Genomic DNA, 18,864 nt, shown 5'->3' on the forward strand with positions numbered 1-18,864 from the left:
ATTTTTCCCTTTCTTTTTAAAATAAACTCTAAACAGATGTAATAAAACTCATTATTTTTGATCCATTTAATCCTGAGAACCTTGGTGACCCAAACACAACGCATTTTAATTAGCGAGGCACTGAGCACAGTAGTCTAAATAAAAATCTCACAAATGAATGAACCAGCATTTGGCATACAAACGATCTTATATGAGACCATTACGGAAAATCTCTTGTAAAACTGAGAACTAAACTTAAACAGTATTTCTCAAAACTACACAGCTAAGAATTTTCTCTCATAAAAGTCATTTTCTGGGAATCTGTCACCATTTTTGTATTTCAAGTCTCTTTCCAGAGATGTTTTCATTTATTCCTATGAGCCTTCAAAGCATTTAAGTAGCCACTCATAAAAGTCACGACAAGCTTTTTAGTTGTAAGTGCCAAACAAACCTAAATTAAGACTGTTTTAAAAAATCCACTTAGCTGTGCAAATCCAAAAAGCCATCATCTTGTTTTAAACCTCCTGAATACACTCTTTGACTTTAGAAGAATTACTCACTTTATATGGCTGAAAGGGAAGGCCATTTGAGCTTCAGAGATGACATTCCTCTGACTCAGTGCCAACACTTACAATGCAGTCATCTGCATTTGAGCTAGTTGCCCTAGGCTCACTGCACAGTCAATGGAGAAATTCAGCCTTCCTAAAATAGACATCTAGAACAGAACAGATTGATTGCATCCTAGAGAAGCAAATCTCTATCTACTGATTGTACAGGAAGTCTACAGGGAACAAACTCAGCTATAGACATGAGTATGTCTCGTGACCATCAGAATGGATCTCACTGTTAAGTGCCCATTGACTTTCACAGGCATTTAATTTGAAAATCTGACACAATGTTTGCTAAAGAGAAAGTGAAAAATAGCTTTATTGTAAAGAGAAAGCTCTTTAGATATAATTAGAAAGTTGTTTAAATACAACCATATATGATCTTCACACATATATTTAAGAGTGCTAATATTACTTATGTCTTAAGACTACCTTTTACCTGTGCTCAATCATTTTAACGGGGAATATATATGAGAGAAATATCTAGACTTAAGTTTTCTGAAGTACAGAATGCCTGGCTCCACTGGGAGTTCATTTTGTCAAGATGAGAATCACAGTGGATCTCACTGCATGGTCTCTGATTCACTCAGTATTCACATCAGGCTGCAGCTATGAGCACTGGGCAGAGGCAGGACTGATGAATATATGACACTTAACTTCATACTTCTGTTTTTCAATATAGATGGCCTCAGTGAATGCTTTATCAGTGCCCAGCATGTACCAACAGTCGAATTCTAACTTAGAAGTTTATCCTCAGTTATAAAGTAAATTTCCAAATCGTAATCTTCAAGATTTGTGAATACATTAATTCATAAAAATACACTTTCATTTCCCTTCAAATTCCTTGTTATCCCCCTGTCACTGTCTCATCAAGGATCTTTTTACCTGCCTTAAACTCGTAAGTGAACAACATAATAGATTTAATGCAAAAATTAAGGATTTCATCCCACTGTCCCAAGAAAAGGAAGGAAGATGGAAAGAAGCACTTGTGGCCCATTACTGCCTCCTTACTATCAGAAACAACCAATTCAACAGCCACTGCAAACTTAAGGACCTGGGTGTCATGGAGGACAGCAGGTTGGCCATGAGCCAGCAGTGTGCCCTGGTGGCCAAGAAGGCCAATGGTATCCTGGGGTGCATTAAAAAGAGCATGGCCAACACAGCAAGGGAGGTTACCCTCCCCCATACGCTGCCATGGTGAGGCCACATCTGGAGTCCTGTGTCCAGTTCTGGGCTTCTCAGTTCAAGAAGGACAGGAAACTACTGGAGAAAGTCCAGCAGAGGGCTACAGAAATTATGTGGGGCCTGAAGCACCTAGTTTATGAGGAACCACTGCAAGACCTGGGACAGTTCAGCTTGAAAGAAGAGAAGACTGAGGAGAGATCTTATTAATGCTTATAAAAATCTAAAGGGTAAGCAGGAATCAAGCAAATGGCGTGAGGCTCTTTTTGGTGATCCCCTGAACAAGGGGCAATGGGCACAAACTGGAACACAGGAAGATCCAAACCTGAGAAAAAAAATTCTTTACTATGAGGGTAACAGAGCACAGGAACAGGCTGCCAAGAGAGGCTGTGAAGCCTCCTTCTTTGGAGATAGTCAAGTCCCATCTCAACACCTTCCCATGCAACCTGCTGTAGGGAACCTGCTTTAGCAGGAAGTCGGACTAAAGATCTGCAGAGGTCCCCTACAACTGTGATTCTGCTATACTCTTTTTGAGAAAATGGACGTGCCATCTCACGTTAAGTATCATAGATAAGCAGAGATTTACACTGTACTCAGCTTCTCTGCTCTAACTTAGCACAAATTCAGCTGCATCAATGCAGCTTCATATCCCACAGTACAGTGAATAACACAGTTATAACCCACTGCTGTTCTTCTGTATACCACTACTACTGTTCTACATCTGATGTAAAAATGCACTGACACATCTAATTCACAAATAACCCTTGTTGGCACTATTCAAAAATTTGAAATCATTCTTTGATCAACATCCACGTTGATTCACTTTGGTTGCAGACACACGTGCTTTTGTTTGCAGCATATGTCAAGTCACATGCTGTCCTTGAAGGACAACAGTAATGTGAAATGAAATCCCCTACATAATTTCTGCCATTGGCCTTTTGGAAAAAAATAAAAAAATAAAAAAAAATCAGACCCAAGCAAATATCCACTGGCCAGACTCTACTGTGGGACTGAAAATCACCATGCTGTATCAACATAGTCTCATTTCTTACAATGGTGAACTTTCTCAATTTGTCAGGATCCTGACTCCATAATTTCCTCTCACAACAGATGCAGGTACTCCATCAAATACAGAGGAAGGCAAGGCAAAAAAAAAAAAAAAAAAATTGATGACAGACTATCATGTAGAGAACTAGGCAAAGTGTAGAGTACCATTCATTTCCAAAATTCATCTTTGGACAATGCAGTTAGATCAAGCTCAACTTACACTGTAGAGTATCCTAAATGAGTAGATGCTAATAGATTATCATTTGAAAAGTTGAAATTTGAAAGTCAGCTATGAGTAAAAGTCAATAAATCATTTTAAAGTTTCCCTTTATAAGTTCCAATTTTCAGTCTGAAAACTGACTGTAATCTGACCTAGCAAGTACCTTTGTAAAAATCCTACAATAATAATACAGGAAAAAGAACGGTGACTCCTTATTTGTTTCTTATCTTATGCAATATGCAGTTCTTTCCTTGAAGGAATCTGAAAATTGATGAATATATGAGGACAGTAGGAAATGAAAAACAAGTCTAGGAAGATAAAGCAGCTCAGATAACACAAAATTAGTTCCCTTTGCAAATGCTCATATACATTTTACAGTTGTTTATCTAACTTAATAATGCCAATTCTTATCCTTCACATTCAGAACAGATGGGATGCAGCCTTCTGATCTTTAAATTAAAGAACACAAAACTTTATGCTGATGAAGCTTTTAATCATTGAGGACATACTGTCTACCAGTGCCAAAATTTTAATTTAGTGACATAATTCTATGATGTGATCAGATTAAAAAAGGAAAATAATGGTATCCTCAAAAGCACAGACTCCAGTAATCTTTGCTACTAGTAGCAAGCAGACAGGCTGAATGCAAAAGAAGATAATGGTAGCAGACAACAAAAAAATCACACTCAAAAGGGTTCTCTGATGGAGTTCAGTGATTTTCCAGCAGTCCTATTACAGGGTCATAAGTCACTGATGCTCTGCTCATTAGTCAATGACAAAAATTCACTTTCTAGATTCAGAAGGGAGCTCATTGTAGATATGGATGCTATTCTTAAGCAAAAGAAAGAATTATCCCAGTGATTATAACACAAATTAAAAATTGAATAAATTACCAAACGCTGTGTTAGGTTTACTACAGTAGAAGTAATTGCTTAAATTTCCATATGAAAATGCACTTTAAATGAGAAAACAGTAACCACCGATCATTTATTTATGCAGATGTCTTTTATCATTTTGCTCTTAGCAGCCTGAAATGGCATTTTCCCCTTCTGCTTTGGACAGCTTCCATTGGGGAATGTAGAGTATCCATTTCCTCATTATTTTCTAGTTTGACAAAAATCTCACTGTGAGGAAATTCTCACTTTAATAAAGAAACAATGACAGAAGGAATTTAACATTTTCTTAGGCTGACCTGAGAAAATACCCAATATTTACAATTTTGGAAAATGATGCCAGCAATAACGATTTCTCCAATCCAAGGAAAAACCTTCTTGTAACATCCTTTGCCTGATTTCACATAGTTATACTCTGCCAGTCCCTGTTATCAAACACACACGGTTACCCACAATTACTTCGTACCCTTCTGAAACACACGATCTATTACTGACTCCATGGTGAGCTGCTGAGATACACCACAGCCACACTCTGTCCCACTACTCCTGCAGCTGGTAAGAGCCTCCATGAATTGTATGATTACTTCTCTGGCTTTGCTGAACTGGGTGCAGCAGAACTGAACAGGGGAGCGATTACTTTGGCAGATTGTTATGGAGAAAGGAACAGATCTGGGATGGTGCAGGGGCGCTGTAGTTGACCCTAGAGAATGCGATCAGAGAAAAAACACGTAGTATTATGTGACACTGCTCACATAAGAAGTACAGGGCTGTAAAAGAGCAGGTGAGATGTTTGCTCTTCCTTGACTGAAGGGCAAGGTGAGCTAACCTCTATCAACTGCAGCTCAAAAGTGATGCGATGGTGTTGCGGGTAAAACATCTAGATTTAAAAAGTACATAAATGCTTCCTTATTCCAGCTTTTAGAAGTGTTCCTACAATTATTCAAAAGAGAGGTGACTGTAGCAGAAGAAATGCTGTGGGATACCTACATGCTTCTTATATTCCTACGCACTCCATTAAAATGCAGTTGGATCAGGGTTTAGTATCGAAATCTCAGGACTGTTGAGTCACTAGTAGGGCCGATGAGAGATGAGCAACATACCAAAATCCTCACAAGTACTTGTTTCTAGTCTTCAGGGAGATTAACTCCCACCTCTCCCTCCCTCTGCACCCTGACAGTTCCCATTTCTCGTCCCATCTCATGAAGTCACCAATATTTTATGATCTAATAACAATAGGTACAAAGTGCTCTGTAAGTCACTAATGACAACTTACAAGAAAGGCACATAATTCTTTGGCTATATATATATGGCTCAAGCTGTACCTCAAGTAAGTGCCCATTCCTGCTCTGCTGTCTGTGGGCAACTTTGGTCCTGGCCCAGCCTGGCTACCAAACCACCCAGGTGAGGTCTCCTGGTCGAGAATAACTTCACAGTCACACCTAGTGAAGCTGTGTGCCTTCATTTCATCTATCTGTACTTTCAGATGTTTACAATTAGATCTTGCTCTGGGTTGTCCAGAAATTGACTCATAGAGAGGAGTGCTTAGGCCACAGAAGGAAGTGGCCCTTCCCTACAATGATGTAGGGGGAGAGGGCCAAACTTTGTCATAAATACTGCTTTCCAAGTCAGCTCCCTGAAGGGAAAGAAGAACTTAACTAGTGTGAATGCAAAGACTGAGACTACTTAAGGCACACTCAAACCACACTAAGGTCTGATCCCTATTTGGCAGGGTATTTTTCCTTTGTTTGGCTGTTTTCCCTTCAAGCTGGCAGAATGACAGCCTCAGAACAGCTGTTTTTTTGTAAGGGCTGGTATGTCAGGAAACCTATTCCAAATGACACCAAGTCTCAAAGACTGATTTTACCCTTTGCTCTCATAAAGTACAATAAACTTTGGGGCAATCTGAGTTTCTGCTTAAATCCTGAAGCCCACAGATATGCTGACCAAGAACCAGAAAGTGCAAGTACAGCAGAGCTAGTCCCATAGTGCTTAGAATGACATTACCATGACACAAAAAAAGAAGAGCTGAAGATCCATCAAATCTCTAAAAATCCCTAGGAATCCCTAACCATGATACCTCTACAAGATAGCTTTTGCTTTCTTTGCAGTATAACCAATATTTAAGCATATTTAAGCTGTTTCCTTGGGGAAGATAGTGCATGGGTCTTGTAAACCTAACTGCATCCATCCTCAAGTTATAGAGTGACTATTTAGAGGGAAATCTTCAGCATAGCTAACCTTTACATTCAAATTATTTAAAAAAATTACACAGTTGGACTATAAGCAAGAGGAAAGAAAAATGAGAGAACTGGAAGAGATGAGGTTAAAGGGGTGACATCTCTCAGCAAGCCCTTCCACATGGGACATGAAGGAAATTGCCGCACTGAGTGGCTGTGAGGCTCCGTCACAGCAGATAGATGGTAACAGCAGTTACTGAAAGACAAATGGGAACCTGAGTCAGGTTAAAATTCAGTGTTTTTTGCCTCCTTGGCCTGTTGAGTAACGCTTGATCCAGATCAGCTCATGGAGAGGACCAGAGGTCAGTGGGACAGCCCATTCTGGGGAAGAAAGGTTGATGCTAGGCTGCCATGTACCCACCCAGCTGGTTTGTGTTGGCTGGAGCTCCCTTTCTGCAGAGCAGCGTAAACACAAATACAGCCCAACGTACTCATCTCGCCAACATCAAAGATGATTCACTGACTTAAAGCTAAGCATTTGCATAAATACTTCTCCAGCAAAAGACACAGGACACCAAGAAGCTGCAAAAAGTGAACCAAAGACAGCAGAAAGTCCCAGAGAAGATGAAAAGTTCAGAAGCCACAAGAACAGACAAACTTTCCCAGAGAAGGAACAGCTCTTCCTTTCCCCAGAGGACATTTGTTCTGCTTATCTAAGGGTTCTGGTGTGTGATTTCAGTTGTTTGCATATCTGGGGGCCTGTTTTCATTAATTTCTGAAGTGGGAGACTTAGTTTTTTGTTTTGATTAAAGGTCTCCAATTGGGATTTTCCTTTCAAACGAGACCTTTCTTGTTTAATAGTTCTTCTTTTTCCAACAGAGCTAACTAACCTTGGAAATACGATTGTTTTTGTAACCAGGTGGGGTCCCACCCAACTGCACTCAGCATTATTCACACCGGCCGCCATCCAGAATTTTTCCCAAGACACTTTAGGGTGGATTTCATTCCTGTATAGCTCAAAACAAAATGTCATGGCCTGACCTAGCCTCTACCTCCTTCCAGCTCCCTTGGTTCTTCCTGAAGGACCCACCATGCACCTATCAGCCCCTGCCCATGGGGACTAGCAGTTTTTCATTGTCCTAATTGCAAGCACATGGTGCAGGTAGAGGGATAGGGGCGAGGAGAAGAGATCCGCTCCACATATTCACAGAAGCTCCTCAGCCCCCATGTTTTTTTTCCACAAAAGAAGCAGATCTTTTCATTTTTCAAAGGTAGTTCTTTGACACCGTATTTCAATAAGAGCTGAAAAATGGTTCATTCTAAACATTTAAAGGTGAGGTTATTTGTTTCGTATTTAAAGGTATTTTTTCTTTTCCTTTTTTCTCCTACAGCCAGCAACAATGTCCAGTAAGTATTTAACTCTATTCCCCAGCACATATTTGGCTTATAAAAATAAATTCTACTCTCCATCAGTGTAACTTTTTTTGGTCTAATCTATACTATATGCTCTGTCCAGTGGCAGAGCAACATCACAATACCCCCTCTGCAGCTCAGCTTCCCCTGGCACCTAGATCTGCTTCACATTTTCTGAGCGCTTTCTTTGCACCTGCTGTTACAGATTTCTTATGGCAATTCAAGCTTCCTTGCCCAAACCTGGTAAAAAAAGGCAGCTTCTGCCAAGAACTGGCTGGTTAAAAAGCAAAATAAGTAATACATTATACCCCACATTACCAGTTTGCAGTTCAGAACCTCAACCTTTCAGCTGATAGTGAAACAACACTAAATGTATATTAGTAGTTAGCCATTTCCCTCAGACACTTATTATAATGTCAGCTATAATACATATCACCTGTACCTATACACATTCTCTTAAAATCCATGTACATCCATCTGTATATACACAAACACAAGCCCACAAGAGAAGATAGGGCCACACACCAGCACTGCTGCCTGTCCGATTGCTTCTGACCTCTCATTTAACTGGCAGCAAAGCATGAAGTGACAGACTGCCACACTGTGCTGAGTGAGCCCTCAGAAAAAAAGGCAAGAAAGTTGCACTTCCAGATCTGGCATGAGAAAGACAGCAGAGGAATTTGAAAAAGGCACGGATTTGTTGTAGCGGTGAAAAAAAAAAATCTAAGAACGTAAATTGTTTTGAACTCCAGTAGAATTCTAAAAGCAGATCAACGCTGGTAGGGAAAAAAAACAATAACAAATGAACTCAAAGCAAACATACAAAGCACTTACACGGTGAGAATAATGTTTTGCATGCTTAAAAGTGGGATGCAATCATCAGCTGAGCTCATCAGCTGGGCTTGCTCACTGTGAACTTGCCTCCAAATGCAAGCCTAGAAAAGGCTGGGAAGGCACACGTTCCCACAAAACCCCAGAACTGTTCTATCTGACAGAGCTGCCTTATTTTCCTCGAAGATTCAGACAAGTCTGAAAATCCTTTCCTTAACAGAACTGCTAACGTTGAAAAAACCACTAACATCCTCGAGTCCAACCATCGAGCCATGCCTATGACCACCTAGCCCATGTCCCTCTGTGCCACATCCACCCATTCCTTGAAAACCTCCCGGGACAGTGACTCACCACGTGCATTAACAGCCTGTTCCAAACACCTCAACACTCTTTCTGAGAAGAAATTTTTCCTAATATCCAACCTTTGCTAACATCCGTGTGCAACAAACTACCTAAAATAATTTAACTGTATCAACTCCTTGGTAAAATTATCACCTAAGATTAACCAGAGAGCACTGACTGCAGGTGAGGATGCATTAGTTTGTGAATGGTTTGCTAGGGACGCCGAGGCATGGGACAACTGCTGATCCCATTTTATTAATCAGACCAATGACTCATAGTAAAAATTGAAATCCGTCTCCAAAGCTGGCATACATGGGAAAAGCTCACTCACATTTATTTTATTTCAAGCAAAACCAACAGTAGTTCCCTTTGTTTGTTTGTTCCCACCCCCTCCCCAAACCAGACAGCATGTGGCTTACGAGCACCTCTGACAGACGCAATAAAGCCCCTGCCAGACCTGATTGATGGCTGCACTAGGAGCTGCAGCGAAGGTCACACTGTGTTCTCTATTTGCAGCTGCTCCTGGGAAGAAACACTGAAGCAAAATAAAATCTGGACCTGCTCATTGCTAATAATGGAGGAATTCCTTCCTTGCCTTCCCTTATCTTCTGCTCCATGTTTGGACAGCAGCAATGCCAAAAGCATGCGCATCCAATGAGGGAGCAGGTAAGTTTGAAAAAGATACTTAAACACTTGAATGAAGAAAAAAGATCCACCCACAGCAACCAAATATTGAGCCTTCATACACTGGAGGGCAGTTTATAACAGTGGTTGAGCATGAAAGAAGCATATTAAAGAGCTTTTGCTATTTGCTTCTCTGCAGAACTGAGATAACAGTACATGTTCTCTGTGTAAGAGTGCTGTCCCCGATAACGTGAATCCAAGAATTAAGCCACTTTCCCAAAGTCTCTTTATTTTAGATGAACTAAGCAAACATGCTCACTGAAAGTGGCTACCAGCACGCACAGACTGAATTCAGTGAGACAGAACATCAGCCAGTGATGCAGAAGGACACCAAGATCTTGTTTTCCATAAGCGTTTGGAAGTGGTTAGGAAAGTGATAAGAGACTTTGGGGATTTCACAAACATGATATGATGACAGTCCCCTAATGAATAATATATATTCAGTCCAACTCACAGCAATTACTTCGCATACACAAAGTGCTGTGCTTCATGGGGGTAAAAACCTGTTATCTTTGAGACAGATAATCAGCTAGATTGCAGATTGAATCTGAAATCACTTGAGCACATTTTTCTGGCACTTATTAATGGAAGGCTACATACTTAGTCAGCATTTTGTCAAGATTTTGGCTCAATAGAGACATAACCAACAACTGTCCTCCAAAGAGACAGCTATTAGCATTCAGCTCAAAAATATGGGCAGAGAGATGCTGGCATCAGAAAACCCCAGTTACTAAAAAAGAAAACCCATCCACCACTGTCACCACAAGAAGAATAATGCAGAGATTTTTTAAATGTTTATTTCTCTTCCAGTTTAGGAAAAGTCTGTATAGGAACTATCCTATGTTGTTCTGGTTACTTTATTGACAAGCACACAACACTGACTTTTAAGATACCACTACATCTATACAAAAACAAACCTATAAAACATCCTCTTAAGAAATTCATTCCCAGATTTCTTGATAGTGTTAAAAAACAGAACAGATGTTGATTCATCCTTTGCTCATTGTACTCTCCTAGGGATGCTCTAAGAGGGATATGATCACTGTTAGGTCATAGTGGCAGTGTTCTGTTAAGGGTACTCAGGAGCTTGAACAGCCAAATCTCACTACTCATACCACTCATGTTTTATGCCATGAGCAAATGTAAAGATAGCTCAACAGTGTAACTGGAAGGGATGAATGATTTTTTCAAGAGTTGATACCACAATAATGAGTAAAACCACAATAATACAGAGTTAACTGTATATGAGTTTGGACACAAAGTCCTTGCATGCCACACGCACGACAGAGATCTATTGCAAATGAATACAGAGCACATCCATTCTTCCTCCTCGTCCCATCCACACCACACAAAGAGCCCAGCCTTGAACAAAGCACTTAACCAAGCAGGCCCCCATTAACAGGGCTCTCATTGACAGGGGTATCAGATATGAAACTTTTGAAAATGGGCGGAAATTAAATTGGCTGACTCCAGATTGCACAAAGCAGCCTGGAAACACCAGCTCTTTGTCCCCAGGCAATGTCCCGGGGAAGTCTGCAGTGAGCAGCTGGGCAAGACAATCCCTGCTTTGACCTTACTGCAGGTTCCTTTTGCACCGTTGAAAGGAACACCACAATTAGTCACATGTGTATGAAATTACGACCCCAGAGACCTTTCCAATCCTTGTATCTACAGATCCACCTGCGAGCCAGGAACAGAATGCAACACTTGGAATTTTGCTGGCATATTTCCTGGGAAACACCGAGCGGTTCTGCACTTCGCCAAAGGCAGGAGATGTCTGCTCATTGTTCTGTGAGCAGCCTTGTCACCGTGATCACAGCGTGTTCAGACACACAAAGAAAACTGAGGATGCTTTTTTTTCAGAATCCATATCAAATTCTTCTGAGCCCATCTGGTGCCCTACAGCCCCAGAAAGGCAGCACTGCTCTCCCTCCAGCTCTAATGCAGAATTTGGTCTGGTTCCACCCCAGTACCAAAAGGAAAAAGGAATTGTTCAAAAGTAATGGAGCAGCTCTTCCCATAGAGACCACCAGGAGGCATGAGGGTGACTGAAGGGCACCGAGTGCCCATAAAGGAGTGTGTTGATGGATGGGTCCATCTGGCTGCCAAGCTGCTCCCTTGTACCCCCATCTCAGCTCTTCCTGGGCAATCAGAGAAGCAGCCCTCCATAAAAATGCCATTTCCCTGCAGGAAATGGGTGGTCCTGTAACACTCAGAGCAAACAGTGAGAGCACCTGTAAGGGTGATACCACACTTGGGATAAATGCCTCTGAGAACCAAACTGAGCTGTGCTGTGACAGTTCAACCTCCGACACAAAACAAAGAACTGCACAAAGAACAAAAGAACTGCAAGCCAAGGAAGCTCCAGATTGCTGTACAACATTTAATCAGATCTTGCTTGCTTTGAGACCCATTACAGACAGACCTCAGCTGAAAAGATCAATCCTTACACAGGTCTGACATGTAAACAGGCACAAACACTGCAAGTGTTAGGTGAATCAAAGTACTGGTATAGCATCCATAGGGGACATCAGCTAAACACTCTTCAGTTCCTGACATCCATCCTGCCCGGCCTTTGGGACACGGGCACTCATTCATCTGCTCTGTGATTCTGGGGACGTGGATGCCATGCTTTTGGAGGGTGCCCATCTGAATCCATTCAGTTCTTCTGACTCCAGGGCTCCTCATATGTAAAGCAACATCTGTTTAGCTGCTTATTCAGCTCTCTTTTGCCACCGATTGTTTTCCTACGGTCTCTATCTTCGCTAAGTTTCCTATATTCCCCCCGCACACATCCACACTGAGAACAGACCAAGTTAAAATTGAGTTTCCAAAAAAAAACTCTCAGTGGAAGAAATCAAAATACGTCGCTGTGAACTGAGCAGCCTTCTACCAATCACACGCTGCTTTTTAGTTTTAACCTTTCTGTTAAACAGGAAATAAAAAGGAGGGGGTCAGATGGAGAAGCCAATGGGATAGATTTGGAAGGATGGTTCATTTTGCCTTTGCCCTTACTGAATCCAAGACTGTAACATGATGCAATCTCCCTGCTATGATGAAACAAGTTCAAATGGCAAAGTCTGGAGAGAGACCACCTTTTCCCACCCTAAAAGGCAGAAAACAGCGAAACTCTCAGCTGTACAAAGCGGCAGCTCTCCCGGCAGCCAGGCTGCCGCCTCTCGCCGGGAAGGGATGCCGCTTTCGGTACCGCAGACGCCGGGATTCCCTCCAGGGGATCTCCGCCGGGTTTTCGGTCTCCCGAAGCCCGGCGAGGACGGCTCAGGGCGGCGACGTGGGGCCCGGCGAGCAGCCGCCGCCAGATGCTAGGGCTCGCTCACAGCATTTTCCACGTGCACCTCCCGGCCAAGAAACGGGAACGAGACTTCGTGCCGTTTGTCCGCCCCTGGGCTGGAATGCTTTCCAGCAAAGCAGAACCTCGACAGAAAAATCCCTTGTCTCACCCTAACCCTTCCCCTCCCTCACATCCCGCCGAGCTCTGAAGAGAGATGCTAACCCGGAACGAGAAGGGACGGAGCGGGCGGAGCCCTCCTACCTGCGGGCCGTCCTGTCGCGACCGCGGGCACAAAGCAAACTCCGCGCCGCGCACAGCCGCGCAGCTCAGCCAGCAGCGCGCAGGCAGCGCCGCGCCAGGAGGAGGAGGCGGACGGGGGCGGGCACGGCGCGGCGGGGCGGGGCGGGGCCGGGGCGGAGCCTGAGGGACAAAGCGGCCCCGGGCACGGGGTGGGGCGGCAGCCCGTGGGCAGGTGTGTCCTGTAGGGCAGTGCCTGGATGGTTCTTTTTTTCTCCCTTCCTTTCTCTCTCTCTCTCTCTCTCTCTCTTTTTTTTTTTTTTTAGTTTTTTTCCTCTTCTTCCCCCAGGAAGAAATGTTGAAATATCACAAGATCATAATTTGAGCTTCCACACATGGCTTTCTCTCATTTAGGTGCAGGAGATGTTGTCAGTCCAACATTCAGCTCCGCGCAAATAAGCAGCGTGTCACTGTTTGTCCAAAATCAAGATGTAAGCCCTCTTGTTAAAATGGTATAAAATCATGCTCATTTATGAAATGGATTGGACTGGATTCTGCCATCTAAGATCCGGTGAGGTGGCGCCTCAAGTACTATGTGCGTTTTTGAGCCCCTCACTAATAGACATTAAGGTTCTGGAGCATGTCCAGAGAGGGGAAACAAAGCTGTGGAGAGTCTGGAGCACGAGTCTTATGGGGAGAGCCTGAGGGAAATGGAATTATTTCGTCTGAAACAGAGGATGCTCAGGGAAGACCTTATCACTCCTGACAACTCCCTGAGAAGAGGTTGTGGCAAGGTGGGGGTTGGCCTTTTCTCTCAAGTAAGACTGATAGGATGAGAGATAATGGCCTCAAGTTGCACCAGGGAGATTCAGGTTGGATATTAGGAAAAACTTCTTGGTAAGAGTGCTTGGGCACTGAAACGGGCTGCCCAGGAAGGTGATGGGGACACTGTCCCTGGAGGCTTTCATGAAGTGCGTAGATGAGATACTTTTAGTAACATGGTTTTGTGGGTAGTATTGGTGGTAGGCAGATGGTTGGGCTAGATGATCTTAGTGGCCTTTTCCAACCTTAATGATTCTGACTGTACCATTCTAAGTTTAGCTCGACATAAGCCGGATGTTAATCAAAGGCATTATATTGATTAAAGTTTATATTTCAAGTTTCCTTGGAAAGCTGAAAGCAGGCGTCAGCATTTAATAGTGTTGCAGGTGGATCCAGTGCAAAACTTGCACAAGGTGGATAATTGCATTTCGAGTTTGACAAGCTCACATTTTTATCATCTTCTCTTTCCATAAAGAAACTGGAAACCTAAGGTCACAGAGGAATGCTACTAAAGAAAAAGCTTTAATTTTTTCATCTTTAATCCCACTAGGTGTAAGAACATGTTTTACTTTGCCTCGCTGTAACAGTTGGATACACAAATGTTCTCTTGTAATGAGCGTTGTGGAACATGCTACATGCAATTTCATCCTTCTGTTCAAGCTTGTAGCTTATGTTGTTGCGCATTTCAGAATGTACAGCTCATTAAGAGTTTTTAAATTTGGTGAATAAAAGTCTGTGTGATCCTGCCAGATTTTCTGTGGTCTTCTGTCCTATCATCCTCATTCACTGCAAAGGGGTGATACCCAGAGTCACAGTCAAAATCAGGGAAAATTCTACTTATTTTGTACTTACATTGCAGTACCATCATGAGCTCTGTAGCCTAAAACTGGAGTGCTAAATTTACAACCCAGTCTTGTCTAGATGACTAAATCTCACCTCTGTCTGTTCTCTTTCTTGCCTTTGGGTATGGGCAGGGAACGACTGGGTGAGCCCTTCCAGCAGCAGCATGCTGCTATCTGCCTGTTTTCATTATGCTTTTTTCATTACGCTGGGAGCTGGCGGGAAGGGCTTTGGAGCACTTAGAAGCAGTGATTTTTCTGGCAATGTTAAAGGGCTTAGTCAGCCTTGAAAAATTAAACCATAACACCTCTTCTCCACAGTTCAGTTGCTTTCAGCTATTGTTGAGCTACTTCATTGGTATCAGGACCTGTAAAACGTGATAGTTAGTAGAAGCAGCCCAAAAGATTTTGTTGGAAAATTCAGAATAGCTCTTGGCTGCTCTGGCACATACAGTGTAATCCATGCACAGTGCCACTGATTCATATGCTTGCAGCAAGCACTTCTAGGATGTGTTTTAATGCTTATATTACATTAAGTAATATTTCCATTCATAGCCTCTGCCTAAATCGTGTGACCCCTCTGCAGACTTAAAAGCTCTACTACAACACAGCTGAGAAGTAATATCAAGGAAGATAGGAAAAGAAGTGTGTCATGCCCCATGCTGATGAGATAGCAAGCTGTCGGTCCTCAGGCTGTTGGTGCAACTGATGAGTACTTCTAGTCTTCTGGGAGTTACTTCATAGTGTCAAAAGAAGGGAATGTGTGTCATGGAGATGAGCACCAGACAGCAAAATGATTCCTTCCAGAGTAAAACTCCCCTTAAAGCTGAAGGGCTCCAAAGAACTTTGTCTTATTTGCATTCTTGCTTTCTACAATAAAGTATTTTGAAGTGAAGCTTTTACCCAAATCTGAGTCTGTCTATGTCATTCTGTGAGCTGCTAAAAAGACCTTAGAAATTCACTGAATTTCTTACCTATGAGTCGTTAATGACACTATTTAAAGACAAAATCTATTTTATACAATTAAAAGGAACAGTGTATAACTCACACTGAGCACAACATGATTGAAATAAATCGATTACTGAGGAGTTTCTTGCACGGGAACTGAGTCACTCCATTAATACGAAACCTGTGGTTCACAGTGACTGTATGTCATACAATGCACCCAATAAACTTCTTAAACTAATAATCTTCTAACACAAAGTTCTACAGGGTAAACGTGCGCAAATCTCCCAGTTTGAAACAGGCATCCCTCATGTTTGAAAAAGTGCCTTCTAGTTTTATATTACAAAACCAACAAGTTACAGGTTATAACAGACATCCATGTAATGCTCCAAATGCTGTCTTTGTTCTCAGTAATTCACCCTAATTTTCTGCTCTATCAAGGGTAACTTTGTTACTGTAGAAACAGACTTTATCTTGTATATGACTTGATGAAGTCTAGTCACAGGGAGTCCTAATCTTCTTGTAATCTTAACATGGGTTATCACAAAGAAAAGAATATAATCATAGCAAATAAAAAATAAACAACAATACCAGCAAGAAAGAAAGAAAGAAGGAAGGAAATAATTAGAATACTCCAGTCAGTAAAATATCTAAGTATAGCTGTTTACAAAATCAGAACTCCAACTGTCCCCGGATTGCTGAAGAAAGAAAAATTATCGCAATGACAAAACATATTTATTATCTTTAGGAGAGTTATGCATGTTTGAAAATTTTTTTCCCCTCGGATAATCAACATTGGATGAAATTGGAGAAGCACAGGCATGATAAAAAAAAATCCCCTACCATTTGTTGAGATTTATGTCTTCTAAGAAACTCCAAGCAATTTGGATTTGGCTCACTTAAATAATGTAAAAAGGCAGGAAAACAGTACTTTAAGCATTCAAAAGCGTGGGTCAGTTTTTAAAGATACACAGTTCCCCTTCAAATATGCCTTGGATTGAGTCCATATCAGACAACTTAGTGGTATAAGAGGCCCCAAAACCTCGGCAATGTCCTGGTGAAATAAACCATTCCATAAAAGCTATTGGATGATGTAAGCGATGAGTGGCACTCCCCAAAAGTCTGCTCAATACTTTTCAGTAAGTTCTTTCAACAGCCTCCAAAAAAGCATGGTTTTGTCAGTTTCTTAAAGTGAAATCAGAGCTGTAACAAACATCCTGTATGTCTGGTACCAGAAAGGCTGTCAACAATCAACCTGCTTCATTTCTTTTTCTTCTCCAAATAGACATATGAAAACTACAACTACAATGGCACTTCACCCAATGGCCACACTGCCCCATGCAGCATGCTGGCAAGTTATGGCTCTTTAGAACAAAATTCATCCTCTGTCACCTGGAAAGTGTGATTTTTCCTTACAGCTGTCTTAGAGGCTTAAGACTTTTAGAAATCAGGAAGAGAAAATTCTTAATAAAGTGTAATTTTTTCTCTTCCTTTCCTCATCATGTTCCGTGATCCTGTTACTGCAGACTCCATCCTTGTTAATACCAAAATATACAGCATCTTTCTGAAATTTCTAGATGTGTTTTTTTGAAGGAGATCTTCAACGAGTTGGGTTTTTGGGGGTAATACATACCCAAAAAAAAAAAAAAAAAAAAAAAAATTGACATATACTCTCAATATTTGTTTCAGGAATCTTGCTTAGTACTAAGTATGTATGTGTCCCATAAGGATTTATTGTATAGGTAAAATTTCCTATTACAGAAATGCCATTTACCTTTCTGTAGAAAGTTAAATTTAAAAAGTGTGTATGACAGAAACTTCAAGAAGAGAGCAAACACAGCTATCAAACAACTCAGTTATTTCTCCCTCATCTCTACACATGTAGGTCCTCTCCGGCGCAGTGAAATTATTTGCAACTGCTCACTCTTCACAGAGATGTAAAACCAATTATTGTCTTAATTTCACTGTTAACTGATTTTGCGAAAAGGAATCACATTAAAAAGGGATATATACTTTCTAGAATCTGATTGTGAACCTAAAAGTGGTTACTCCCCATTAAAAACAATCCCCCCTGCTGATTCCAGCTTTTTAAAAAGCTCTGTATAACCTGACCTTTGCAGTTCTGTGCACATCAGACTTCCACTGATTTCAGTGGGCTTAGCATTTAACACCTGACATTTTTAAAATGCTACGCTAAATCCTTTTACTCTTTGCCCATTAAACTCCTAGTGTCACTGAAAAGTAGCTTCAAATCTCCGCAGTACAAGTATAGGTTATCAGTATTTTCTTTGTTTCTTTAACCCTAGTCTCATTATTTTTATGTTTTACATTAGAGTTGAACACATTCAGGCAAGTTTTCTTGTAAACTTTGCCTTCTTGTTCCTGCTTTCTTTGAACTCAAGCAAAATGGTATCAAAAATGGAACCTCAGTCCTCCCCTGTCTTTCCCCCTGTCTCCTACACTGTTGAACAACACATTCCCCTCTTCATCTTTATCATCAAGATCAGGGGACAGTCAGTTCTTACACTTGCAATCTGTCAAAATCATGTCTGGGCAATTCTGTTGAAGTTCTCAACAGTTCAACTAAACCCACTGTGTTTTACAACACCGGCTCCTCACGCTCTTATGTGAGCAATGGAAAAGCTATTACTCATGAGTTGACTGGCTGCAGCGCAATCAGTCTTCTATCAGTCTTTTGTTTGTTTGTTTGTTTACATGAGTAGTCTTCTTATTCCTTCAATAAATCTTGGCCAGGTTTGCTTTTACTGATCCTTGCAAAAGTTACAAAGCCATACATTATACAGCTTTCTGCTATAAAAACTTGCCCCATTTCTTCAATTTAAGGTAATGAATTAGAAAGTTTTTGAATGAAAAAAGACCTTCTTTCTGGCTGTAAATATGCTGCTCTAATGTTAGCCTTCTGTACAGTGTTTGAAATTCAAGATGTGATGTTGTAGAGTTGGCATCTTTGTAAGGTTTTGTCACAAGTAGTAGGCGTCTCCATTTCATAGACTTGTAGGATCATTAAGGTTGGAAAGACCACTAAGATCATCTAGTCCAACCTATCATCTCCATGCCTACAAAATCATGCCAAATTTCTATTTCTTATGCATTTTCTTACAGTAGATATTTGGCTTTAATTTTTTAAACAAACAAGATGGGATCTGAGAAAATGATCATAAATACCTGTAATTCCAGAGTAGGTATTGCCAGACTGATGTTTATTAGAGCAGGACTACTAATTCAAATTATCCTGTGAGCACAGGAGGCCGGAATTGTGCTAATTTATATGGAAGCCCATTTCAGAGGTTCAAACGCAAAGTAAATGTGAGAGTACATAGTCATTTACCTAT

At 41.4% G+C, this 18,864-nt stretch overlaps 1 protein-coding gene across 6 annotated transcripts in view; it reads right to left on the minus strand.

Annotated features, from left to right (window-relative positions):
- Positions 1-13,045, minus strand: part of AFAP1 (actin filament associated protein 1) — a 108,749-nt gene extending 95,704 nt beyond the window's left edge. For 5 of the 6 annotated variants that reach the window (XM_031588341.2, XM_031588339.2, XM_031588342.2 and 2 more), the window contains exon 1: positions 12,930-13,045. The gene's annotated coding sequence lies outside the window, so the exon portion shown is untranslated. Of the gene's footprint in view, positions 1-12,890 lie in introns of all 6 variants that reach the window. The other variant, XM_090139706.1, reaches the window with a different exon arrangement.
- Between the last annotated feature and the right edge of the window lie 5,819 nt (positions 13,046-18,864).

The sequence above is a fragment of the Phasianus colchicus genome, chromosome 4 (genome assembly GCF_987193195.1).
Source record: "Phasianus colchicus chromosome 4, bPhaCol1.hap1.1, whole genome shotgun sequence".
Lineage (NCBI taxonomy): Eukaryota > Metazoa > Chordata > Aves > Galliformes > Phasianidae > Phasianus > Phasianus colchicus.